This window comes from Chionomys nivalis, chromosome 23, assembly GCF_950005125.1.
Source record: "Chionomys nivalis chromosome 23, mChiNiv1.1, whole genome shotgun sequence".
Classification (NCBI taxonomy): Eukaryota; Metazoa; Chordata; class Mammalia; order Rodentia; family Cricetidae; genus Chionomys; species Chionomys nivalis.
The window spans coordinates 33,008,086-33,030,124 of record NC_080108.1 but is presented as its reverse complement, the minus strand read 5'-3'; the positions used below and the strand labels follow the sequence as shown (position 1 = coordinate 33,030,124).

Genomic DNA, 22,039 nt, shown 5'->3' with positions numbered 1-22,039 from the left:
AGTCATAGTTACATTCCTCTCATGACTTGGCCAATCCATTTCTAATATAAGACTTAGTTTCTTAGGATAGGATACTTATTGAAATATTTAGGACACATTTCTTTCTTGATATTGTTTATGATGGGTGTAACTAATTTATTTTTGGTTTTTCAAGACAGGGTTTCTCTGGTAACTCTAATTTTTATGTTTGATATCTGTTCTTATGGTATGTAGTTTTCCATTGTGTTTAAAGCTCTCTTATTTAAACAAAAGGTAGAGGTGCTCTGGGAACTCCTTAAGACAATGGCTTTGTATGTTGGCCACTTAGACATGGTCTCGGAATTCTATAACAACAGATCAATAAATATGCTCTTTCTCCTTCCTGTCAACCTGATTCCGTTCCCTGTTCCCTGCTTGTGCAGAGGACTGTTGATCTGAGAGGCTACCCATAAATAAAAAATCCTTTATTATACTCTATGCCAAAATTATGTGGGACTATTTTATCATGATGTTCTAAAAAATACTGCTTTTGCTCAACAGTAATACTCATTTAGTCCCATAAGGACTTAGTCTTTTTGCAAAACTTAATTGTTATGAAACATGGAAGATCTACAAATAATGATTATAAGATCCACAAATAATGATTATGACATGGTGATTAATGTTCACAATTCATCATTAGTTCCTATTGAACTATAGGTTCTTGCTCAAGGAGTGGAATAGTTGAGGCAATTTCTATAGTTATATTCTCAGTTATCCAATTATACCATGAAAATCAGTTTCTATTATAATATATGTTCTTTTCATCCTGGAATCCAATGATAGATGTCACAACACTCTTCAAATATTTAGACGTCTGTAAGTCCTATGTGATCAACAATTACTTGGAACATAAGGCCTGTAATAAATAGCCTTTCATTATTCACAACGTTGGAGCCTTAAAATTTTTGTTTTTATACTTTATGTACAATATAATATTTACAAGCAAAATTGTTTTGGAAACTTTCCTAATCACATTGGTGAATTCCATTTGTGTCATACTCTACTATAAAATCCTCAATGATAATTTGTACATTTTGTGAATACATTTTCCACAATTCTTAACCACTGAGCTATCTCTCCAGCTCAATTTTCCACAGTTCTTAAAACACACTTGAATGCGTCTTAATTAATAACAGTTGTGAGTCTTGATCTACTTTTGTCACCTCTGACAAAGGGAGAGGGGGTCTGTCCATGCTGTTGGGCTGGTGCTCTGTAACCTATTCCACATACTGGATAGCCTTACTCTGGCTAAATACAGGGAGAGGTGTTGGCCTTATTGTAGAGGGAAATGTCATGTTGTTATGTCATCCATGAGAGGCCTGCCCCATACCATGTGAATCCTGAAGGGGAGTAGAGTAAGGGAGCAAAGGGATGGAGTTAGAGAAGAGATGGAGGGGGAATCTGCAGTCAGGTTTGACACAAAATTTACATTAATAAATGAATGAATGAATTCACATATAAATAAATATGAAGGTCATTTGCATGCCATAAAGGTAAAAAACACAAATAAGAAACCAGATGCTTAAAAAATCGAAAATACAAAAATGAGATAAAAATAGAAAGCAATTATGTCTTGTAAATTAAAATTAAATTAGTTTTTATGAACCAGTAATAATAATGATAAGTTCTGTGAAAAAATATTGAAGAAAATTTATAAAAATTTTCAAATTACTACCTGTCAGCCTTTGCTTTAGTCTGCTGTGTTGTGTCAGTGATGATGGGCATTTTTCTTACTCCTGTCAGTCAGGCATAGCCTTCGACTCTTATCCCTCAGGAATTCTACCTGTGATTCTCAACCGGACTGTGACAACATTCTGAGCAGTAGTGAGGTTCATCAGGGTTCTGATTTCATTGTAACAAAACTGATGTTTATCAGCATAATTAGGTAAAAGTTTCTCCTTTTTTTTTCTCAAAATCAGCCTTCAACTAAGGGTGAAACTATTTAACTAAAATTTCTCCTTTCTATAGAGATCCATTTAAAATTCATAATAATATTTCTCTGAAACCTACATAAGGTTTCATTAGATTAACATGGCTGGAGGTATTTTTGTTGTTTGAAACCATTTTCTCCATGAATTTATCCACACATCTTTGGATATGAATGCATCTTCCTCCATCTACAGATAATTCACTAATTTCAAAGTCTTCACCTTCTGCACTGTAATTTGCAAAATGCTCTCTTTCTTAGATATATCTGATCTTATTTAGAACTTGACTCCCCTTTAAAGCATCTCTAATCAGGCATCTGGTTAGAGATCACATGCCCACTGTCAACCAGATCAGCATAAGAAATGTCATACATCATATGAGTTTCTTCACCCTGGGATTTAGCATAGAGCTTTTCAACATCACCACTTTCATTTCAGAAAAGATTTGTATCTTTGTTTTGGAGTGCTTGATTTTAAAATAATCAAACAGGTATAAAACTTAGAAAAAGAAAAAAATGGGGGAATACAAAACTAACTTGGTAAGGAAAATTCCAAAATTTGAAATATAACCATAACAGGCAAAGATAAAATAGTCTCACAAATGATGTCTTCAAAAGAAAACAACAGCATTGTAATGTTGAGGGTAAGCATGCTGGTTAATATGCACTAGAGTGTTAAACATTAGCTTTATATGCCATAAAAACATCATTTTACACCAATATTACTCATGCACATTTGTTCAAAGAGTTAAAAATTTGCAGTGTTTCTTCTAATTATGCCTGATTAATACATACTACTTACCATTATTCTTTGTGTTTGCTTTTTTTTTTTTTTTTTGGTTTTTTGGTTTTTCGAGACAGGGTTTCTCGGTGGTTTTGGAGCCTGTCCTGGAACTAGCTCTTGTAGACCAGGCTGGTCTCGAACTCACAGAGATCCGCCTGCCTCTGCCTCCCAAGTGCTGGGATTAAAGGTGTGCGCCACCACCGCCCGGCCTTACCATTATTCTTGGACTTAATAATTCTTCATGCCATGTGTAGATTTAATTTATATCCCAAAGAAAAGGATATTTTATTTGAAGACAAAATATCATAAGGAGTAGATCAGTAGGCAGAAGCTGATGGCTTCTATCCTAATGCCCTGACTTGAAATAACCAATCAGATGCTATATTATTTACAATACTTTCTGGCCAATAACTTAAGAGTATTGCTAGCTAGCTCTTATATCCTAAAATAATCCATCTCCACTAATCTGTGGACCACTCTGAGATCGTGGCTTACTGGCAAATTTCAGCAGCCTCCAGGAAAGGCATCATTTCTTCAGCTGTTTCATGACTCTCAGTGACTCATTTTTCTTTCTCTATATATATCTTTCAGCCTTTCTTTACTCTGCTAAGATATTGGTTGCATTAGCTTCCTTATTAACAAATAGCAATAAAAGATATTCACAGAATACATCACCTCCCAAATCACCTTTGTTTTTCTTTCTAAATAAGAGAATGATTTAAGTTCAACATACTAAACTTGCATATAACAAAATAGTTATCTAGCAAGAATCACAGTTATGTTATTTATATCTATCTCATATTTTATCATAAGTAAGAAAAACTATAATTATAACTATTTATTCTTCATCTCCATCAATGTCTCCAAAAGGAGAGGATATTACCTAACTTAACAGGAATTCCATTGTTTGCAACTTCCATAACTCTAGAATTAAGAGAGTCATCTCACTGCCAGGACAGTCACCCAAAATGGCAGTTTGTCAGTCACTTTCTTCCATGTCCTGCAGATGGTGTTGCAGACTCTTTCATAAAGCAAGATCGATTAAGGAATGTATCACATTCTCCAGGCTATTTTAGCAGTCATTTTTCTGTGGGTTCAGCATGTCTAGTTCATATAATATATTAGAAGCAGTTCAGGCAACAACAGTTTCTTGCCCAAATGGCGAGCAAACTCCATAAAGAGTCTGATAGATGCCCATCTTCCTCTTGAAGTAATTGGTGCTACCAGGACCAGATGAGTATGTATATCATTGTCATGAAAAGTACTATGTTTTGAAAGCATTTTAAATACAATATTCTGTTAGTCTTTGAGAAGCTTCAATAATAACTATCCATCTGAAATATATTTCTGTAACTCTAGAAAAGTTTAGTAACCTGACTACAAACTTGACTAATATAGATGACTCTATATAACCTATGTTTCAAAAGTATACATTATATATTAATCTAGCTGCACAATACAATACCTTAATCAAGAGCATAAATATATATATATATATAATTTATAATATATAACAAAATTGGTCTTAAATTTATATTAATAAACCAAAATTTATACCAATGTATATCACCCTTTAAATGTTACCAAATTTTATAAAAAGGTTTTTGAATTTGGTCATAATTCTTTCCTAACTTCTTGCTGCTGTTTATTGAGCAAACTGTTTGGAGGAGTTTAATTAGACCTTTAAGTATGTCTTTTTCCATTTAATCACATTAGTCTTGAGAAATACACAGGCTTTCATCCTCTCTGGAAAGGAAGTAGAACCTCTTTTCGAGAGCAACATATCCTTACCTAGAACCAAATTTTGAATTCAAGATACCTTTAAAGCATATATGCTGGTTTAGATTAGCACCACATACTATAAAATGTCTTTCTGTACTTAGCTCATTCACAGTCAAAAATAAAACACAACAATATACATAATCCAGTCTCTCTATGTATTTTCCATCTTTATATGACTCATTTTTCTTTACTCATTTAATCTATGACGATCTATACTCTGCATATTTAAAGACTTTTTTCAATGAGTTTTTTTTTAAATGCTTTAACTGTTTCTTAATCAAAAGCACTTTAAATGCTAAGTGGGCATGGGTAGGATTAACTCTGTCATCTTGCCTGTCAGTTACACTCAGTCAAACATGGTGAAGGCATGTTTTACTGCCTCCGAGAGACATTCATTCAGACCCAGATCCAGGCTTGGGTCTCACCAGGTCTGTGTTGCCATCAAGTAAGTTGTAGCACTCTGCTCACAAACCCCAGTTAAATGCTCTGTAGCCAGACCACCAGAAAGAATTATAGTTGATCCTGAAACTAGCATCAATCAGGAAGCTTTCTTTACAGATTCTTGAAGATTTTCTACTACCACTGAGTCAGGAAGACTTCTCTGAAAAAAAAATCATGCCTCTGCTTCACAGGAATTCAGTACATGAGATATGACATGAATCTGCATGATAGTGGCTTAAATTAGCAGGAACAAAATTTCTCACTCTCAGGTGCAACATGGCACAAAATAGAATATCAAGAACAATCATCAGACACTTATCAAATTGGCCCAAAAATCATGGGTGAAATAAAGTATTAATGGACTAGAAACTGAGACTGAAATATCACAAAATTATAAAGAATTTTTTATTTCTGTTAAATAATATATAAATAATCAGATTCCTAATTATATATTCTCATACCTATATATTTGTGCCTCACCAGAATTGTTAGTGCTGAAATACATGGGAAATGACTCAGTGATTTGAAGAGAAAGTCACCCATGGTAAAACAGCAATGCATATAAAATAAACATAAAATTTAAAAAAATAAAAATATGCCTGCAGTGATACAAAAGATAGTGAAGATTTGTGAATTTTACAGTCAACTGTTCTGAGAAAGTGTGAAATATTCAAAGTTAATAACAAACTAAGTTTTATATAGGCATGGTCTTCTGGAGGACGTGTAGTTCTTATGTATTGTCACCATTTATATCTCTGACATATAAAAGTTTATTTCTAAATTAAAATATGATGCTCCATTAAATAGGACATGTAAATTCAAATTATTTTTCCCTGACTCTAACAACATCCACCACCTAGATCTCATCAATGGAACTACTTATTTCTCACACCAATGCATGAATTCAGAGATTTGGATGTGGCTGCTCTCCTCTTTCTTTAATTACATATGCACATAATGCTTAGATCACTCAGGTTAATTCTAGTTTTTTATGTAGTTTGGCTTTTGTAAATCTTAGTGATATTTGTTATATTAGTACAGAGAATAACCTTGAGAACACCCGCAGCTATGCCATAGGCTTGTGTATTCAGATGAGTAATGGAAATACTACTACCTTCTCTACCTTTAAGATATCAATCTACAACGGGGACGACTTTAGGCCTCTACTTCTTGAATATCTACCTATTTTCTACATAGGTCCTAATTGTACAAAACTTCAGTTCTTCAATTCTTGGTTGTTTCAAACAACAGAATAAGGATGTGGTTATTGATAGGCTGTTCATGTCAAATTGGGCAGTATAGTGAAAAGTTGTATAGATATTTATCCAAACAAGGCATAAATTCCCCGAGATTGCTTTATGATAAATGCTTTCCATGAACTTTCTAGCTGTCCTTAGTCTGGCCACAATACCATTCCCACAAATGCTGTCTTTCTTTCAAGAATTTTTCTGCTATGATTCCAAGTAACCCAGATAATGTCTATATTGCTCTCACACCTCATTCCCTCACATATCCAGCACCCATATCTGTGACATCCAGGGGAACCATCTCTGGTGACACTGACACATGCCTAATAGCATATATGTAATATATCAACATTGACTGCTACTTAGTGCTAATCAATCAGGTTTTGGTTATAGGAATGAGCAGCTGAGAAATGAAATACAGTCACAGCATGACTGGTAAGGACCTGCTATGCTGAAAGTGTTATTAGCTTTCCTTGCTTCAGACAGCAAGAGTGTGAGCTTTCAAATTGTTTCTGGAATATGAACCAATGAGGAGACTGATCTCCATTCCACTAATAGGAACAAATCCTGTGGTAACCTTGGAGATCTCCATTAGAGCTGCTGACCCTTTTCCTACTTACATCTCAATGTGTGGTCTGGCAGTAAAAATGAAAGTGAAAGTGGATGACAAGAAAAAAAACTGCAGTTTACCTCAGACCAGATCCAATTATCAAAGGAGAAACCACTGCGAGGTAATTAGGAGTTGATCATATATCCCACTTCTTGGGTCTGTGTATCCTGCCTCTCTTCCTGAAATCTAACATTTCTGCCCGCGGATGGCTGATTATTATTCTTTGCTGCCAATTGCAGCTTACTGGTATCACATTCAGAAATGCCATGTCATATTCCCTAAACACACTGATTGTGGAATCTGCCACTTGAAATTCTCAGAATCTGCAATGCCGGAAGCTATTCCCCGATATAGCTATTATCATAGTGAGTCCTACAATGGCACATATGATCAGTACATTCCCGGTGTCTGTCAAGTATTGAATTCCAAACTAAAATTTGATTACAGAAAATGAATAATCAAAGGCTAATCAAAAAATCACAGATATTAAGGCTGAAGCAGTGACTCTTGAGACACGAGTACATTTCCTGCACTGCAAAAAGGAACAGGTGACTCTTAGCAGAAGCATGGGGAATCTCAGAAATTCTTTGCTTTTACTAGGTATCTATTGTTTCTGTCTCCTGCAGGTCTCTGGAACAGATTTTCTTTCTGAGTTTGTTTATAGCCAATCTCCTGACTAAATTCCAGCTAAATGCTGGAGTTTAGCCAGGAGCCTGGCTGACAAAATCGCTCAGTGCAGTCCTTTTTATGTTTTCTGGGAACCAATAGGAAGAGAGATCTCAAACCAAGGACTGGAAAGCACGGACTACATTTTACATATTGATCTCATCTGTGTTTCTCTCCTCCCTATGTGTTGTAAAAAGAAGAACCATTTAAAGGGGAACACAGGATAAAATGTAATTTAGCCTTTGTTTTGCCTCCAGTTAACAACAGACAAACCTGGCTAATTATGATTGGTTGCCACAGCAACATTGCAGCTGCTTTTTCCTAGATTCTAGCTGTATACATGAAAGCCTCTATTCCTATCTTTGGATTTTGATTGTGACTTCGCGCTATCAAGTGCATCTGGCTTCTTTTTTTTGTGATCTGATTTTGTCTGGTTTTATGTGTGTTTGTTTATGCAGTTTAAATATAATTATTATGTTTTATATACTACATGCAATATGTAATATATATAATATATGATTACAATGGTTCATGTAGTTGAATTACAATGCATAATATATTTAAGGCCATTAGAATGTTGTATAAGGATATGGATGGATTGTACAAAGAAATGTTGATTTAAAGCCTTATTGAAATAGACCTGACAGTAATAAAGTATCACACTGTGTCTTAATTATAAAAAATGAATTCAAGTTAACTCATTTCTGGAAAAATATTTAAATACATTTATATGCATGTACTGGCTTGGTGGGAGCCTAGGCAGTTTGGATGCTCACCTTAATAGACCTGGATGGAGGTGGGTGGTCCTTGGACTTCCCACAGGGCAGGGAACCCTGATTGCTATTTGGACTGACTAGGGAGGGGGACTTGATTGGGGGAGGGGGAGGGAAATGGGAGGCGGTGGTGGGGAGAAGGCAGAAATCTTTAATAAATAAATAAATAAATGAAACATTTATGTTTGCCAGTTTAAAATCCTTATAGGTATTTGCAAGAAGCGACTTTCATAATGTTTCTTATCATAGGTAATTAATATACCTAAAATACACTCTTAATATATATTTATAAGTAATTCTTTTAAAAATTCACTAGATTCCAAATACTAGAATTCCTCTCAAAATTTCATAATCACTATTAAATCTGAACCACATTTTCTATCTTTAATGTATATGGAATATATTTAAGGAAGTTGTATGTCCATTAATTCGAACCACCTATTGGTAAATGTGTGCCCTACATTGCAAGCCACACTGATAATAATTCTAAATTTCTTTCTTAATTAGCTCAATACTACAAAGCGCTACTCTAATAAAGATTTGGCTTCATTATCCAACCTTTATGCATACTGCGGTTTTGAGCACTGGGTATACTCCAGGTATTATACATTTACTTACAGTTGTTGGAAATTCATTAGGGCAAAAATGCTTACATTTTAATCAATAGTGGTTTGATGTAGATAATTATTAAAACTTGCAGATTAGAGATAAGTTTCCTCCTGGGACTGAAACGTGCCATTCTAGCCTAACTGGCCGTGAATACTCAGACAACTTCCTGTTACCACACTTCTCTAATATCCTGGAATTGTACAATACCAGCATGACTGCTTTAGAAAAAAGTATTCTAAAAATAAATTCCAGGTTTTCAAATTTCCAAAGGAGCATATTCCTGACTGTCTCAGTTTCAATGTAACCATGAAGGCATAAAAATTAAGATAATGAGTATAAATCACAGAAAACATTGTTAACCACTCCAAACATCATTGTATTCTACTTACTCACCAATATGATATGATCCTCTGTGAACACCAATGTTAAATTATCTTTTCTTAACAGTAGAAAATAATGTCCAGAAATAAGCAAATGTCTGGGTTCTTCCTCTATAATCCTTAAGCATATAATGTAATAAGAGCAACATGGAAGAAAATCCATGGACATTGGCCAAATTTGCACTTGCTGTTTACTCAGATATGTATTCTTCTTCTCAGGTGTTTGAAACAATTGACGATTACATAGTGATAGTTTCACAGATTTCCTTGCTACCAAAATAAAAAAAAACTCATAAAAGAGATTTAACATTTAAAAAACTTGAGATATATGACATACTGCCATGTTTCACTGAGTAAATGATGTAAGGACAAAAAAGATATTTTTAGTTTAGTAATACAAGTTATTATAGAATGTGATTTTTCGAACAAAACTAGATGAGTACTTAAGACTGGTTGGATAATAGAATATATTCTCCAGAGTTGTCAAACACAGATGGAACAGTTTTGTGAATGTAAGTCCTGATTTTGCTAATTCCATGGACTCAGACTCCTGTACATGTCAAGAGCAGACTGCCTTTTCTAGACCTATGTACAGTGAAGCTTTAGTTATATCTAGTTCCAAATGAGACTTGGAATAAAGACAGAACTTGACTGTTAAGAACCAATACTGCTAATTCTTTTATAAGCATTCTTGGTCTTGAATTGAAGGACTGTTTGCATTCAATTGAGTATGAGATAAGAACCAACTAGAAGAGTGATCTCAATTCCAACAATGCAGCCAATTCCTGTGGTAATCTTAGAGACCTCAATCATAGCTGCTGATTCGCTTCTTCCTCCATAGCAGTAGCAGACAAACTGAGGGTGGACAAGAGAATAAATTTTAATTTACTAATGAAAATGAATCATTTTAGCAAGAGGGGGAAATAAACAACAGTCTATGATAACTGTTGGCTATCGACAAGAAAGCCTTCATTTCTAGCTTTATATTTCTGACTGTGATTCTGGCATGCTCATCGAAATTTGTTGCTGGCATTTTCTAATAGGCCAAGTCAGATTTCACAAATGCAATTAATAAATATATAAATTATTGAATTTGCAATACATTTAAATATGTATGTATTTTACATAAAAATTATGAAATAGTAAGGCTATTTTCTAAATAGGAATGTTATTTAAAACCCAGATCAGAATATGCACAAATTGTGTATGATATCTAACAATGTCATTATAATTAAGCAAAAAATTGGTGTTCACATTTAGAAAAAAACACAATACATGTATTATTTTCAAATTTCAAAAGTATGTGCATGACTATATTTGTGTTTCACATATGTGTTCATGTTTTGACATTTATTTGAGAGTATTAGTCTCTAATACTTTTGACATCTTTTAAGGTATTATTATTTTAACATTTAAATTTTGATAAAATTCACCACATTGCCTTCACTAGATTTTTCTGCAATCACCAATATTAGTACTCCATCCTCAGGTCATATATCTGTTCTCTCTTTTCAGTGACATCTGACTTCAAGGAAAAGTGTGTGTGTGTGTGTGTGTGTGTGTGTGTGTATGTGTGTGTTTGTGTGTGTGTATTGATATGGAGCATTCTTCTAGCACATGGGCATCATTTCAATGCTAGCATATATGAGAAAATCTATCTTTCCCTTTTATCATTTCTATAAATAAATTAAGCAATTCTGATAATATTTTGCATTCATAAAGTTCCTCAGAATAGAGTAGAACATTCTCCTAATTTTGTAATGAAGCAATTACATATGAAAACTTACACAATATATATTCAATAATACAAATCTTCATATACATGAATACCAATCAATTACTATTTGTATGTGTTAGTATAATAGCATGCCACTGCCTTGAAAGGTGCCACATATATTATGAAATCAGGCAAGTAAAACTTAGAGATTCCTTCATTCACTGTATATGCTCCATGTCCTGGGACAACATGATCATGTAAGTATATATCTTATTATAAAAAGACCCAGTTGTTCATATTTCAAATTACCAGACCATGAACAGATCTTTCTATGAATCTGTTAATTTTCAAACATAAAAGCAGAAAATAACATAAGGGTTATTATTTAGAGTAGACATTGATGTTTTTAAATGTAACTACTTTTTACTTTTATTCCTCTGATTGTATTTTTGCATTTGTACAGATTCTACAATTGTTGTCTGCCTCCTGAACTAAGATCATAGGATCACTACAGTGTCTGCTGTTTTTATATACTCCACACATACATCAAATAAGAACAACATTCAGAAGTCCCCCATACAATAACACAAATAAATAAATAAAATTAAGTTTTACTGTTTATCTTAAAAATATGGTATTTAAGCCAGGCGGTGGTGGCGCACGCCTTTAATTCCAGCACTAGGGAGGCAGAGGCAGACGGATCTCTATGAGTTTGTGGCCAGCCTGGTCTACAAGAGCTAGTGCCAGGTCAGGAACCAAAAGCTACGGAGAAACCCTGTCTTGAAAATAAAAAAAAAAAATGTTATTTAAACATCTGTTTACAGTATTAGGATCTGAGAGTCAGTCTCTTAAACCATGAATATGGCTATAATTTCTACTTATAATCATCCTAAAATGTTAATCTCAAAACCGCAACTAACAGGAGTATAACATATCACAGTAAAATGTGTGTGTGATTTTCCCGGCTACTTCAAATGTCATAATTTGTCAAAATTTAGCACTTTAGAGGTTATTATTGTTTCATATGCATAGATGCGTCTAAATTTTTACTCGTAGATTATTTTAGAAATGCAGATATATAATTGACAAAAAGAAAAATTTGCCAAATGCAAAAATCAAACCTAATTCATATTGTTAGGGTGATAGTGGTAACAAAATCATAAATTTCTTCTGCAACATTTCTGAAAAAATATATTTTCTAACTCTGTCATAGGTTTTTTTCCCTAGACCCACAGAAAACACTGGCTATAACTTTCAGGGAAAAAAAAGGATAAAGTTAAGGTATTAAAGAGCGAAATTACAGAAATCATAATTGCCTATTAAAATTAAATGAAGGAAAAGAAACAATGAAAAATGTTCAGCACAATCACATCCCATATTGAAATGTCAAAAAGAAACAGAAATAGAAGAAAACCACTAACAAATGTTGGAGGCTAAGAAAAAAGAATTATTTTCCACTGTAAAGTAATATTGATAGGCCCTTTTTATTAGAAAGGTCAATGCGAAATTGGCTATATAAAATCACAACAGTGTGTATTCAGTATGGAGTACTGATGTATACAATCATATCTACACAATAAAATATAAAGATTTTTGTGGGAAACTTACTGCTCCCTGATTCAGTTTTGCACGTCCTGTTGTGCTTGGCTTCTCATGCTGTTCTGATCTCTCAAATACTAACTCTGCTAGGAGTTATTGCTCCATTGTTCCCGTGTTTGAACATTCTGACTTTTCTTCATGTTGCAGTTAGGGACTTTATGCCTGACCATTATACCATAGTTAGGTTTTATAGTTAGTTGCCTAGTTACCCATGTACACAAGGAGAATTTCCTCTTTTCCATTACCCTATATTTACCTGGATTATTCCCTTGAATAAACAAGACTTGATCAGAATCCTGTCTTGTCTCCATCTCCTGTGTCTCTTGTCCCATCTCATTCTCACTCCCTCTCCAGGGACTCTGTTGACTTATAGGTGGGCCAGGGTAAAGTGGTGTCCAAAGTGTGGCTGGAACACAGGGGATTCAGTGAAGAAGCTGTTCAGAGAGGCTCATATAAAGTGAAGAATAATTAATAGGAAGAGAAACACAGGAACCTTCTGTGTCTTCTAACCTCGGTAAGCAGAACAATGATCACAGGACAAACAATTACTTAGCATGAAATGAGACATGCATTTAAGGCACGAGGAGTAAATAAAAAATTAATAGTTAATGTTTTTTGAGTATATTAAAGATGTTTTATAGATGAGAAAAAAATGATAGCCAGAGAGGCTCTTAAAGATTACTAGTAAGCATTTGGACCAAGAAATGTCCCTATAACTGACTTTTTTACTAGAATTAATACATTTTTGTTTTAGAGGTATTATGATTTTGTAGTTGGTAATGTTATTGGGATAGAAAAGAAAGTATTATTAAAAGATAAGTTGGACAAAATGCATGAAAAAGAACCTAAATATTTGCAATAGCAAATATAGGTTTTTAAATTTGAGAAGGCTCAAATTAATGCAGTCAGCAACAATCCTGTGCTAAAGGAAATTATTTTTCCTATGTTATCAGGCAAGTGGAGCTTGTGATAACTCTAATCAACAGGCTACTACTCTAGTTGAAATACATGAATAACTGAGAGAAATAGGCATGGGAGCATGGCAGCATCTTTGCCCCATGGGAGAGAAGTATGGTTCTTGGATTAAAGGTATCCAGAAATCTAATGAGCCTTATATTGAATTCCTAGCTCCACTAAAACAAGCAATAGAAAGAACTGTAATGGGAGAAGAATCAAGGAAATAACTTCTTAAAGGGCCAAGCATATAAAAATGTCAATGGGTGATATAATGAGCTATGCTATCAGTTTAGAAAACAGGAAATATTAATAGTTATAGGAAAGTATGAAAAGATATTCCATCTGAAAGTAGAAAAATACAATTGGCTGCTGAAAATATGGTCACCATTTATTATAACTGGCAAAACAAAATAAATATTTAAAAGATTGAAAATGCTTTGGATACGGACAAATCACTTTCTTACCAAAGAAGCTCAGACAAAAGTAAAATTAGTTAAGGAGCATATTTAAAATGCCTATGATCACATGAAAAAATGTCTGGAGATCTGACATTTGAAAATTTGGAAATGTTCTAAGGGATCATTAGCTGCTTTTCCCTTTGTTCGAGGGGAACATGGACATTTACATATTCATGCTAATCATCTACATGTTCAATATAAAATTCCATTTTGATAAACTAATCATACTTTCAAGTCCATTACATTTTAAAAAAGCAAATTGAAATTTATAAAAGAAGATTTTGGTAAGGAATTAATGCATGATATCTGCAAGAATTAGGGCAACTTTATATTAACAGATATTAAATTTCAGAAATCTCTACAAAAGAATATTCTAATTAAAGTAGAGAAATATTTTGCTCATTCTCCAAATGTTGAACAAGCAGAAAAATTGTCATAGATACTGAATGGCAGCCTGCATTGCTAATGGAGAAAGAGAGATGGTTTGGTATTGTCTCGCTGCAGGGTGAGTGACAATTATGGCTCCTGAAAAGACATTCAAATATTAACCTTGATAAAATCATGTTCATGGAAGCAACCTCGATAAAATTGGTCTTCAACACGATCACCAACTAGGGTTCAGGTGAATTATCTTGTGCCCTACGGTCAGATTATTGCCCAGCACTCCAAAGACCGGTTGCAGCTGAATATTTTTTCTGGCCATATGTGCTCTGTTAATTGTCTCTTTTGTTCAGGGATCAGCTGTAAGTTATTGTCCTTATGTCCCTTGTACACCTATGTTTCAGCCTGTCTTTTAGTGAGATATAGATGTTTTAGTGTATATCACTGTAAATATCCTCTCTCCTCCTTGGAATGACTTGTCTTATCTGAATAATTTTGATGGGACCTCTTATAACGTTACATATAAGGATGATAGAAAGTCAATAATCTTTGGAAATTGTCCTTGTTTGTCAGTGGGATTACATCATTGGTTACAACCTGGTATTAAAATAGGTAGATCTCTTACTCATCTTCAAAGATTTTTCAGCATGGTCCATTAATCAGACCTTGGAGAATATTATTGAAAATAATGAACTATCATATCCTGTATGTCCAGATTTTATGTATTATGTTTTAAAATGTCAGATATTTATTTGGAAGATTCATAGGGGCAAATTTTACAAAATCATTCAAAATAAATGTATCAATTAGGGTCCATATTGTCAATTTATTAACACTTGTTCTGAATGAACTATTACCACTTGTGATTTGCTTAATGTTACCAGGTTGAATTGAGCCGAGAATGAAATAATAACTGGAAGACGTCTTCTGTCATGGGGAGATGGGGGAATCAGTGATAACCACACTGCCTTACTCAGAGCCCCCTACTGCAATTCAGAAGATTGTGATTGCCTTAAAACATGTTCAGCTTTTAAATGGCTCATTTATTGAAACAGCAGTATCTGTGTCTATTTATAAATTTCCTTTATTTGGAAGTAGTAATGTTATTGCTTGTATTTTTTGTTGGAAGAATTGATTTTACAACTGGAATTAATTATTTTCATTGTCATTGTATTTATGTATTAATATCTCTTATAAGTTAATCCTCATAATCAATCACGATAATACAACAGCACACACATATTTGTCTGCCTGTTACTTGGCTCGTTCTTGGGCTCTAAATCCTCTAGTTAATATTGTAGAATTCTTCAAAAAGAATTGAAAAGACAAAGCACATATTTGACATAGTAATAGCTGTAATTCTTAATATCATTGCTGTTGTTGCTACTACTTCTGTGGCTGGTATTAATTTACAGATGTCCTGGAGACAAAACACTTTGTAGAGAAAGAGCATAAAGACTCTCATGAACTCTGGATAGAGTAAGCTCAAATAGATGTTTGGCTTCAGACAGAGATTGATGTACTTAATAAAAATGTGAGAAGGTTGGGAAAGAAATATCTATCCTTACAAGAACAAATTACCTTACAAATATATGTGTTATTTCATCTGTTTATTGACTGAAGTCATGACTATAGTTGCAAAACTAGACATTAACAGACAATTTCAAAAATATGCTTATAAAGACAATACAGTGGAAAGAATCTGCTTTGAAAGTTCCTAAATACTTTCATCATTATAGAATGTTCATAAATCCTCTATTATGAGTAATTTAAGTGGAATTGACTACGTGTGCTATGATTGCAGATTATTCCTCTCATTAGCAACACGCAAAAAGAGAAAATAATTAGAAGTTTTCAGAAGTATTTTTGTCATAAAAGTCAAAAATCAGGACAGAAATCAAGTAAATATTGTTTTTAAAACTATATGATAGAAGGCATAACCCAAATAGCCTAAATGGCTAGGAATGTATAACTACAATGGTGACAGACTTTCATAAATATAATATATTTTATTCTTCCACAGTGTAATAAAATATAAATATGTTCATATATCTGAGCATAATTTGACCCTCATCAGAGATGATCTTTGGCATTAGTAGAAAAATAACATGTGCAGGGAAAATTTTTCTATAGAAAATAAGAGGCAGTGTGTTACTATGTTTTAATGTTTCATGCATTTAAAACTACTTGAATGATTTGTACATTTATATTTTAAGATAGAAGAAATACTGCGACAGATTCAAAGAAAGGGTCTTGATTCTAAAGTACCAATGTTTTACAGTCTCTACATTACTAGCAGACATATGCATTTAGAGTCTGCTATGGAAGATACAATATAAGAACTGCACTTGTTCAATGCATACAACAACAATACACACAGTAACAAAGAAATCTATTGTGTTAATTATTTTCAAGGGAAGTATGTAATACCTAGCTGCCATCATCAATAAACACTTGATTCCAAAAAAGCTCAGGCTGTCTGATTTCCTAATTAGGAATGGGCATACAGTTTGAAAGTTTCATGTACATGAGTATTTATATTCAAAAACACAAAGACTATTTTGACCAAAACAGCAAATTTGAACATGTTTCATCTTCTTTACCTTATTCTAAATTAAGAGTCTTTGGTGACAGATATGGAACTGCTTTCATATATTACTCCATAATATTTTCAATGAGACTAAGTTTTATTAAAAAAAAACCTGCAATGCCATATCAATTTTCATAATGAAACTGAGTGAGTGAATAGAGTAAAAGGCATAATTCCTTTTGTTGCTCTCAGATACCAAAACCTGAATTGAAATATTTCCTTGCAGTTACTGCAGTGTTTCAAGACAGAGAGAGTGGTACCCCAAGTTTAAAGAGACGGAAAATTTTCAGAAACAGGGATGGACATGATGCACAGACCATAACATGTGACTCAGAACTGTAATACTGAGATAAACCATTACCTGACTGATAATTTCCCTGGGCTTTTTCATATAAAGATGTCAAGATCAGTCTGCTGTGTCTGGACCAATGTATGTTCCGGTTTCAGGTATATTCATTTGTAGCTAAGAGCTCGCGTATTCCCTCAGGCTAAAGAGGAAGGACCTGCTATGCTGACAATATTATTAGCTCTTCTTGCCGCTGACTGAAGGAGTGTGTGCATTCAATTTTTTCCATGAACAATGAGGAGTGTGATCTCAATTCCACCAATAGGAACAAAGCCTGTGGTTACCTTGGAGATCTGCATCAGAGCTGCTGACTACTTTCTCCCCCAATCTCAATGTTTCCTCTGTCAGAAAAAAATGAAAGTGAGGTGAATGACAGGAAAAAATGTAGTTTACCTAGGACCAGAATTCAATTATCAAAAAAGGGGAAATTATTGTGAGTTAACTAGGATGTGATCACATATCCCACTTCTTGGGTCTGTATCCTACCTATCTACCTGAAAATTTCCATTTCTCCCTGCTGATGACTGAATGTGATAATCTGCTGCCGATTCCCTGTATCACGTTCAGAAATGCCATGTCAGAGTCCCTAAACGTACTGATGGGGGAATTAGACACTTGAAATTTTCATATTCCCAGGTACCGGAGGCTATTTGCCGGCATAGCAATTATCTCAGTGTGGCCCCCAAAGACTCATAAGATCAGTACAACCGGGTTTTTGTCCGGTATAGAGCTTTTAAGAAAATATTCATTTCAGAAAATACAGAACCTAAGGCTAACCTAGGAATCACAGATTTTACGGCTGAATCGGTGGCTTCAGACTGAGCACATTTCCTGCACTACAAACAGAAACGGGTGACTCTTCTCACAAATTCCTTGCTTTTCCTATTGCTTCAGTATCCTGCAGGTCTCTGGGACACATTTTTTTTTTCCCTCTGGTGTGGTTTATGATGAGGCTTTGACTAAAGTCCAGCTTTTAGCAGGACTTTAGTCAAAGCCCCACTGGCAAAATCCCTCAGTGCAGTCCTTTTTATGCAATCTAGGAACCAATAAGGAGAGAGATCTCAAACCGAAGACAGGAAGCACAGGACTGCATTTACCATCATGATCTCATCCTGAGCTGATGAGTCATCTGTGTCTCCCTCCTCCCTGTGCATTGTGAAAAGAAGCAGAGAAAATGACAGGGGAACACAGGATAAAATCTACTTTATACCAGGTTTTACCTCCAGTTAAATGCCTACAAAACTGGCAATGTGACAGGTTGAGCGAGCCAGCAGCTGCTTTTGTATCAAATCTACCTATATACATGGAAGCCTTCATTCCTGTCTGGAGATTTTTGATTGTGAATCTGGGCTTCCAATGCATCTTATTTTCTGATTTTTTGTGATCAGTTTTTGCCTGTTCATATGTGTAGTTTTTATGCAGTCAAACTATAATTAAATGTTACATGTAATATGATAGAATAAATTATATACTAATATAATATACAACTAGGACCTAATTTGAAGTTAAGATATCTTTAAAACATATATGCTGTTTTAGATTAGCGCCACATACTATGAAATGTCCCTCTGCACTTAACTCATTTACAGTCTGGTGTGGGAGTTCTTTCTGTTTGTGTGTTGCTTTCATTGGTAATGAATGAAGAAACTGCCTTGGCCTAGTTGATAGGACAGAACTTAGATAGGCAGGGAGTAGACAGAACTGAATTTTGGGAAAAGAGGAAGAGTGAGAGATGCCATGGATCTCCTTCCGGAGACAATGCTGGTTAGCGTCTTGTTGGTAAGCCACAGTCATATGGCGATACACAGATTTAAAAGAAATTTGTTAAACTAATATGTAAGAGTTAGCCAATAAGAAGTTAGAGGCAATGGCCAGGCAGTGTTGAAATGAATACAGTTTCTGTATGATTATTTCAGGCGAAAGCTAGAGGATGGCCGGGATAGAACAAAAGGTCTCACTCTCCATGCAACAACAGTCAAAAAGAAAAGAAATCACCATAACGTATATAATCCAGCCTCTCTGTGTATTTTCCATATTTACATGACATATTTTTCTTTACTCATTTAATCTATGAGTATCTATACTTTGTCTATTGAAAGACTTTGTTTTATTTTTTTCAACCAGTTTTTTTTTCTTTTTATAGCTATAACTGTTTTCGAACCAGAAGCATTTTTAAACGCTAAGCAGGCATGGCTAGGACTAACTCTGCCTTCAAGCCTGTCAGTTCCACTTAGTCCATCATGGTGAAGGCATGTTACTGCCTCTGAGAGCATTTCTCTCAGACCCAGGTCCAAGCTTGTGTCTCACGCAAGTTCTCCCCAGGTCTGTATTGCAATTAATTAAGTTGTAGTACTCTGTTCACAAACCCCAGTTAAATGCTCTGCAGCCAGACCACCAGAAAGGATCATAGTTAATCCTGCAACTAGCATGAACCTGGGAGCTTTCTTAACTGAGTTTTGAAGTTTTGTGGTTTTTTTTTTTTGCTACCACTGAGTCAGGAAGCCTTGTCTGAAAATAAAAATAAAGCCTCAGCTTGCTACTTGCAATCAGATTCCTCCCAAAAAATTACTATAAAAAAGCCTTGCTTAACTCTGTCCTTTTGTGTCTAGGATTCCTTTTTATACTTTCTTATATTTTACGTGGATATAGTTGAACACTGCTAGTTCATTTCATAACTGCCCTGACTTGAAATAATAACTAAGAAACTATATTATTTGCAGTACTCTTTGGCCAGTTGCTTACCTTAAGTATGTTGTAGCTAGCTCCTTTATCCTAAACTAACCAATATTCACAAATCTGTTCACAACTATATAACTTACTAGCAAAGTTTCGGCAGGCACCATTGGAGGCATCTGCCTCTGGCAGTAGCTGCATGGCTTCTCCCAGAATCTGTTTACTCTCTCTATTTATTTCTTTCAGCCTGGCTTTACTCTATAACAGCATTGGTTGAAGGCATTTTCTTAATTAGCCAATGGCAATAAAACCAACTCACAGCATACATCACCTCTCACTTCATTAGAGGCTATTAAAAAGGAAAAAATAAGATTAGAAAATAAGAACAACAAAAATGTAAAAAAAAGCAATTAAAATAAAAAATAGTGTAAGCAAATGAGGTCAGAAATTGTAATGCTAACAAAGATGGGAGACCCTCTCAAATTTCCACACATGGCAGAAATGTCATGGATAAAAATTTCATGCGAAATCAGAAAAGACCTGCTTTTACTGCAGAATAATATTGATAGTTTTCAACTTCAAAATGATAAGCTAAAATGGTTACATATAATCATCCCTTTATACACAGTTTGTGATAGTTGTGTATACATTTGCATATGCACAAAAATATAAAATAACATTCCTACTTATTATATTTATTTTGATATTTTCTAATGCAGATATTTTACTGAAAGTAGCAGGAAGAATTGTGAAGGAACATAAATACTACACATACACATAAAATTCTAAACTAGATAAAGCAATTGTACCCATTAATATATATATATATATATGAAGAAGCTCATATATATATATATGCCATACATAAACCTATATAAATATTTGAATGGAACTGAAAATGTCACAATACAATTGGTGAGATATTATGAAAAATGAAAAGTGAACCACCTTTATTATGATAGAATAGGAGAATATTTTTAAAAATGTATTAATACATTTTTCATCAGATGTGCTACTTGGGCAAGGGCATTCTGATAATTCCACACTCCAGCTAAAAGAGCATTTCAAAAATATATTTGCACCTCCCAATATGAGGCAAAGCATCTACTTTTAATGTTCTTACACAGATATGTTCTCATAAAACAAAAATCCCTCTATTGCTATTAGAAGCTTCACAAGAATTGAATACATGAGATATGACTGAAATTTAACCTGCATGAAATGGCTTAAATTACAAGGAACAAAATTTTTCACTCTCAAGTGCAACATGGCACAAAACTGAGCATCAAGAACAATCTTTAGATTTTTTTTATCAAAGTGGTCCAAAAATCATGGGTGAAATGAAGTAACTATGCAGATTATGATTAAGAGCATGGTTTGGAAAGAATACCAAACACGTCTTTAATAGATTAGAAACTGAGACTAAAATGATTACAAAACCATATCGAAATTTTTTTTTCTTTCTGATAGAATCACATAGAAATAATCTGTTTCCTAATCATATATTCTTACACCTATATATTTGTGCATCAGCGGAAACTCACCATAAATGTTTCTTTGGAAACTAGATGGGAAATAACTCAGTGATGTGAAGAGAAGGTCACTCGTGGTAAAACACTAATGCATATAAAATAAAAATATAATTTAAAAAAAAATTAAAAATAGGCTTGCAGTGCTACAAAAGAGAGTGAAGTATTGTGAATTTCATTGTCACCTATTCTGATAAAGTTCAATATTCAAAAGTTCAAAGTTCAATATTCAAAAGCTAATATTCAATAATAATATTGAATAATCAGAATATTAAAAGCTAATTACAAACTAGTTTTATAAAGGTATAGTCTTCTGCAGGATGTGTAGTTCTGATGTATTGTCACCATTAATATCTCCGACATGTGTTATATACAAATGAAAATATGATCCTCCAATTTGATAGGATATGCAAAATTAAAATTAGTTTTCCCTGAGACTAACAGCATCCATCACCTAGATATCATAAAAGGAACTCCTTATTTCTCCCACCATCACATAAATTGATAGATTTGGATCTCTATGCTCTATTCTTCCTTTAATTACATGCA

The 22,039-nt window shown here is 34.0% G+C and overlaps 1 long non-coding RNA gene across 6 annotated transcripts in view; it reads right to left on the bottom strand.

Annotated features, from left to right (window-relative positions):
• LOC130865073 (uncharacterized) overlaps positions 1–22,039 on the bottom strand; it is a 134,080-nt gene that overhangs the window by 62,561 nt on the left and 49,480 nt on the right. For 4 of the 6 annotated variants that reach the window (XR_009056070.1, XR_009056072.1, XR_009056068.1 and 1 more), the window contains exons 9-10: positions 17,304–17,629; positions 12,813–12,962 (exon numbers count right to left, since the gene is read on the bottom strand). The exons of 1 other annotated variant lie outside the window; for it this stretch is intronic. This is a non-coding gene — a long non-coding RNA (uncharacterized LOC130865073). The remainder of the gene's footprint in view (positions 1–12,812; positions 12,963–17,303; positions 17,630–22,039) is intronic. One more of the 6 variants, XR_009056071.1, reaches the window with a different exon arrangement.